Source organism: Mustelus asterias, unplaced genomic scaffold (assembly GCF_964213995.1).
Source record: "Mustelus asterias unplaced genomic scaffold, sMusAst1.hap1.1 HAP1_SCAFFOLD_76, whole genome shotgun sequence".
NCBI classification, from domain to species: domain Eukaryota; kingdom Metazoa; phylum Chordata; class Chondrichthyes; order Carcharhiniformes; family Triakidae; genus Mustelus; species Mustelus asterias.
The window spans coordinates 1,259,630-1,265,720 of NW_027590135.1; the positions used below are offsets into that span (position 1 = coordinate 1,259,630).

The following is a 6,091-nucleotide window of genomic DNA, read 5'->3' on the forward strand; positions in this document are numbered from 1 at the left end:
TGCTGCGATTGTCCTTCCAGTCTGTCGTAGTCATTGGTTTGGAAGCTGCTGGCAAAGGAGCCTTGCTGAGCTGCTGCAGTGCATCGTGTCGATGGTGCGCACTGCTGTAGTGGAGGGAGTGAATTTTTATGCGTGGGAAGCGAATGAAGTGGGATGATTTGTCCTGGATGGTGCTCAACTTCTGTAGTGCTGTTCAAGCTGCATTCACCCAGGCAAGATATCTCAGGAAACCAAGTGCTCCTGTTTACTCCCACAGTCCAAAGATGAGCAAGTTGGGTGGATTGGCCATGCTAGATTGCCCCTTGATCCCGAAGGTGTTTGTATAGGTAGATTAGCGGGGTGGATGCGTGGCGACGCGGGGATAGGTCCTGTGTGCGATTCTCTGTTGGAGAGTCGGTACAGACTCGATGGGCAGAATGGTCTCCTTCAGCACTGTTGGGATTGTATGATTGTAAGGCCATTCGACTGTGTTAGAAATTCCCTGAGAAAAAAAATGGAAAGTTGCAAGATGATGAAAATACCTGATCGAGTAAATAAATAGTAGACTATATTTGTGGGCAGTCTCGAAATATGTTTTTGTTTCATCTTTGTAGATCATCCACTGTAAAGGTAAAGACAATATCGACTAGCAAGGATGGGACATTGCGACTTGCACAATTGCACTGATCACTTGAAAGGACTCAAGGCTCTCGCTGGGATTTGAAACCAAGATCTCCTGTTTACAAGGCTTGTGCATTGTTCTATTTGCTCAAGTCAACAAAGACCCAATTCCCGCCCTACGGGTTCCTTGCAAGAAGGTGCTAAGGTTGAGAGGTCTGAGCAACGTGCACTATGCTATTGGAGGCTTTCATCCTGGCAACAGGAATATTTCTCCACAGCTGCTTTCGGAGCTGCTGAATATTTCCAGCATTTCCTGTTTCAGATTTTGTGCCTTCATTACAGGAGTTAATTTACTGACAACCCAAAAGTTGTCTCTTGGACGCAGCACCAGACAGAGCTTTTCTGTGATGTTCACACAGACAAGTTCACCCTTCACTTTCCGACACACGTACTTCAAAATCGGCTGCTTTCACACTGAGCACCCTGCAGCATTGCCTTCAAACCTCACCCCACCCTCCACCTGCACACCAGAGTCTCAGTGGTACAAGTGTATCTGAGGAATTCACAAAGACCAAGGGATCACCGTGTTTATGAGGGAATATAAAGGATTAATCCATACTCACAAACAGGCTGACTATGTGAGAATCTCTCTCTCTCTCTCTCTCTCTCACACACACACACACACACTCACACCGCCATGGCAGTTGGTGAAATTTGATATCAATAAAAACATCTGGAATTAAAAGTCCAATGACCACGAATCGATTTTCATAAAATAACACAGCTGGTTCACTGATGTCCTTTAAGAAATGATTTTTTTTTTACCTGGTCTGGACCGACATGTGGCCCCCGACCAACAGCAATGTGGTTGACTCTAAGCTGCCCTCTGAGGTCACCTATCAAGCTGCTTAGTTCAAGGAAGCAGAGTGGCGCAGCGGAAGCGTGCTGGGCCCATAACCCAGAGGTCGATGGATCAAAACCATCCTCTGCTATCATGTAATCACTCCATCAAAAAGAAGTATTCTGCTGCTGCCCAAAAGCAAATCAGGGTTTTCTTTGCAGTTCATTTGCTTCACCTTCTTGATTTTCATTAACGAGTAGCACAGCGTATTTGTCTCAGTTGGCAAAACAGTTCATTCAGCCAGCAGCGCGGGATCAATTCCAGTATCGGTTGAGATTGTTCATGAAGGCCCCACCTTCTCAGCCTTGCTCCTCGCCTGAGATGTGACTCCTCTGGTGAAATCACCACCGGTCAGCTCTCCCCATTGATGCCTCCCAGATACAACTGGGACTGTGGACCTTGCTTTAATTTTACAAACAATGGACGAATCATATCTCTGACACATTGTTCAAATATGAAAGTGTGCAAAAAAGTAAACTGAGCATGCAAAACGGAAGCATCCCTAAAATTTCAATTCTATCACAGTTGTATCATTTCAGGAACAATTGGAAACAACCAAAATCCAAAGACCAACGCAGAAAAGCTCCGTGATTCGAACACGCAGCTTTTTACTCTGAAGTTAGACGCTCTCCCGTTGCGCCACAAACTCGCAGCAGCTGCTACTTTTTACATCAGGGTCATGTTCGATGAATTCAAAACCAAACAGGGACCAGAGAGGTAAACTGCCCCTCTCTTTACTTTCTCTGAATTTACATCAAATGGAAAAGTAACAGCGAATCAAGATTAACGAGAAAGCAGAAAGGCAACATTTTCCTGCGGGAGAAATATGTTCTTTCTTCCGGATGTTAAAACACTGAAAATGGATTGCAGAGTGACCATTTCATGGCCGAGTGGTTAAGGCTGCTAATCCATTGTGCTCTGCACGCGTGGGTTCGAATCCCATCCTCGTCGGTGGTGCATTTGTTCTGTATCCTTATTGCCGGTGAACTAATGATTCGTTCAGTGTTTTGAGCTTCACAGAACCAAGATGAAGTTTGGATACACAGGCTTGAGGGGTGAATAATCCAGAACAATTCCACATTCCCATATTTCTAATCAGATGAGAAACTCGATTAAAATCAGGACACCAGTTTTGGAGAGGAGTTTGCCACCAGGGAAACCTGAGGTTTCAGACTCTCCAAAGCAGACGCCAGCTTCATTTGCGGCCCGAATGGGAGATTTTGTCTTTCTGGAATAGGCAGCTCAGCCATGAAAATTAGCACCGTATTAGCAGGATTGGCCATGCTAAATAGTCCCTTAGTGTCAGAGGGATTAGCACGGTAAATATGTGGGGTTACGAGGATACAGGCTGGGTGGGATTGTTGTCGGTGCAGGCCCGATGGACCGAATGTTCTCCTTCTGCCCTGCAGGGATTCTCCTGGAGTTCGAGGCGGCAGTTTCACTTCTCTGAGAGCATTGACACAACCGTTCCTAATTTCTTCAAACTTTACCTAAAAAGCCGACTTCGATGAGATTCTGACCCACAACGTCTGAATATCTCACCAGACAACATTCTCTCTTCCACCTTCTTCCATCGTGAAAAAGATACAACAGTCTGGGGTCACCTACCAACCGACCGAAGAACAGCTTCTGCCCTGCTGCCTCTGAATGGACCTCCCTTGCATTACGTTGATCTTTCTCGACACCCTAGCTATGATTGTAACACTACATTCTGCAGTCTCATCTTTCCTTCTCTATGAACGGTATGCTTGGTCTCTACAGCGCACAAGAAAAAATACTTTTTCACTGTATATTAATACATGTGACAATAATAAATCAAATCAAATTAAATAAAACAATGATGAGAAGTCCTACATGCCACTCTTTGCGCCACAGATCCGCAGCTGCAGCGCTTCTACTGCAACAAAGAGCGCTCAGAGTAGAAGGTGCATCTTGCTGAAATAATAGGCCAATTCCAATTGGTTTCAGTTCAACATTTAGGCAAACGAGCAAATAAACACGACACGTCGCGAAAGGGAAAGGGTATCGTGGGAAAATAAATACAAGAATCAAAGTGCATCAAACGTGACTGCCGTCAAACTGAACAGAACCAGACATCCATTATGCAAATACTCCCAGTGCCACAAGAGAAGTCCTTTCTTCAACTAAGTGTTTGTATAGTTTTATGTGTTGTTCTTGCACTGACAGGTAACAGTAAATCACAACCACAACAACCAGTAACAGCCAGTTAAATGATCATCCCGCACTCGCTGATAATGCAGTTTCTGACAGTGACAGACAGTTTCTGTCCATCCTCCGATTGGACCTGGAGGAAACCAGATTCACTGTCAGAGCTGAACTTTCTTACAGAGTGGGTGGCAGAACCAGGTGAGCGATGGTGGTGGAGTGGTGACTGTGCGAGCATTTGATCTAGGGTCAGTTCCTGGCAATCACGGTTCTGATGTCTTTAATTAGTTATCGCAGGTCATAACAGTAGCTGAGCACTCTTAAAATGAAATTCACTAAAAATCCTCACCATCACGATCTTTCTAATGGAAAATTCAGCTTCAATTTACTTTGAGTGGACACTTTGTTCAATGAAAGAACAGGCCTCCAAATTGATCAATGAATTCCCAGTATGAAACAATAGTAAAAAGGTGGCGAAAACGAGACAAGCCAATTTCAGTTTCCGACGGGCACACCTGGTGCCTGATGAAATCAGCAACGAAGGTAGTTCCGTAATTATAACTAACGCGAATAACGGTTGCTGATACAGCGCGAGCGATGGTGGTATAGTGGTGGAATTAGCTGCTTTCCACGCAGGTGGTCTGGGTTCGATGCCCGGCTATTGCATTGATAATTTATTTAGAACCTTATCGGCGGCCTCTTGTATTTTAAAACGAGTGAACAAAACAGGGCGAACGCAACATTCGCCAGTAATAGAGATACTTTTGTTTTCATTTTCTCTTCGGACGTAATTAGTTTTCACTGAAAAATTAGTTAAATAGAAAAAAAAACCAAATCACTGGCCTCATAAATGAATTCAGAGACAAAGATACAAAGTAAAAGTTCAGGAACAAATTTCAGCTCACACACTGTGCTCTGTCCAATCCTGGTCCTGATGAAGTTAATATATGCACGTTACTGAGGTGGTTACATTAGTCCAGCAAATAAGCAGCTGCGGTGGCCGAGTGGTTAAGGCGTTGGATTCGAAATCCAATGGGGTTTCCCCGCGCAGGTTCGAACCCTGCTCGCAGCGATTATGGCTGGCAATGTTTCCTTCAGGCACGTACGAAGTCGCCAATTTTTTCCCCAATTACGTCGGGGACCTGAGTGGAGGGTGATGCATGCAGCAGTTCCGCACAACCGTAGGATTCACTGGTTCACGGGCTCCGAAGACTGCCCTTTCTGCGGCCTTGTGGAGTCCGTGGACCATGTCTATGTTGTGTGTCTTAGGCTGCACTCCCTTTATGTTTTCCTAAAGAACCTTTTGTTGATGTTTTGTCTGCACTTCAGTCCCACGCTCCTGATCTACGGACACCCGGTGCGGAGAGGGGAGGGTCGGGATGGCGACCTCCTCGTGAACCTGCTCCTGGGCCTGGCGAAACGCGCCATTTACCGGTCCAGGCAGCGGGCGATCGAGGGGGCCGTCCATCCTGACTGTCTGCCCCTCTACCGCGGCTACGTTCGCGGCCAGGTGTCACTGGAGAGGGAGCATGCCGTGTCCACGGGCGGGGTTGACGCCTTCCGCGCCCGCTGGGCACCGCAGGGGTTGGGGTGCATTATCGACCCTAATAATCACATTTTAATTTGATGTTTTTAAGTTTCCTTTGTAGTTTGATTTCTGTTCGGGCTGTTCCCCCTCCTTTTTGGGGAGCTGCCCCTTTTACTTTGTCCTGACTTAATTTGAGTTTGTTTATTTGGTTTGACCTAAAAAGAGGGCAACATCACTCAGCCAGAAGAGTAATGGATCAATCTCGTTCTCTATGATGGTGGTGGAAGCAGATACGATCAATGATTTCACAGAAATAGTTTATCCATAATAGTTGCAGTGTGTCTGATCTACCGGACACCCTGCAATAAGTCACCATGTTTTTTTGGAAAGCACCGTCCTCCCTGTGACATGTACCGTCGAGAGGGACGAGAGTATCAGCACAGTGGAAACAGCACCACGTTAAAGACATAGTTCATCATTATTTGGACAAAAATCAACATTGCTTCTTAACCACTGGTTTAAAACATGGAATGTCACTCCCAAAATCACCATGAATTGATCAGGTGAAGTTTCCATCCTTTCCGATTGTATTAGATACGTATTGTTCCATATGTTTCTTTCTGTGTCTCCGATTGTTTGTGTTTGCCTGTTGGCACCTGTGGCAATTTAACAAGTTCAACTTACCGCTCATTCTGTCCATATCAACCTTACATAAGGTAAAAATTATAGCATTTGTGTGATCTTGCGCTGCCTCAAAAATACTGTCAGAATATTAACTCATTCGTGGTCGATACTTATTACTGAATTTAGCATGAATATTTCTCTTCTGGCTTCAAAGCATCGTTGAGGGCAGGAGACATTAAATGACAAAGGAGTTGCTGGGATGAGGCTGAGAT

General features: G+C 45.3%; 2 non-coding genes across 2 annotated transcripts; both read left to right on the forward strand.

Moving 5' to 3' along the window:
* Window positions 1–1,520: 1,520 nt before the first annotated feature.
* On the forward strand, window positions 1,521–1,592 carry trnam-cau (transfer RNA methionine (anticodon CAU)). Its single transcript has one exon. It is a non-coding gene; the product is annotated as a tRNA-Met (tRNA).
* A 3,065-nt stretch (window positions 1,593–4,657) lies between these two features.
* On the forward strand, window positions 4,658–4,739 carry trnas-cga (transfer RNA serine (anticodon CGA)). The gene has a single exon. It is a non-coding gene; the product is annotated as a tRNA-Ser (tRNA).
* Window positions 4,740–6,091: the final 1,352 nt, after the last annotated feature.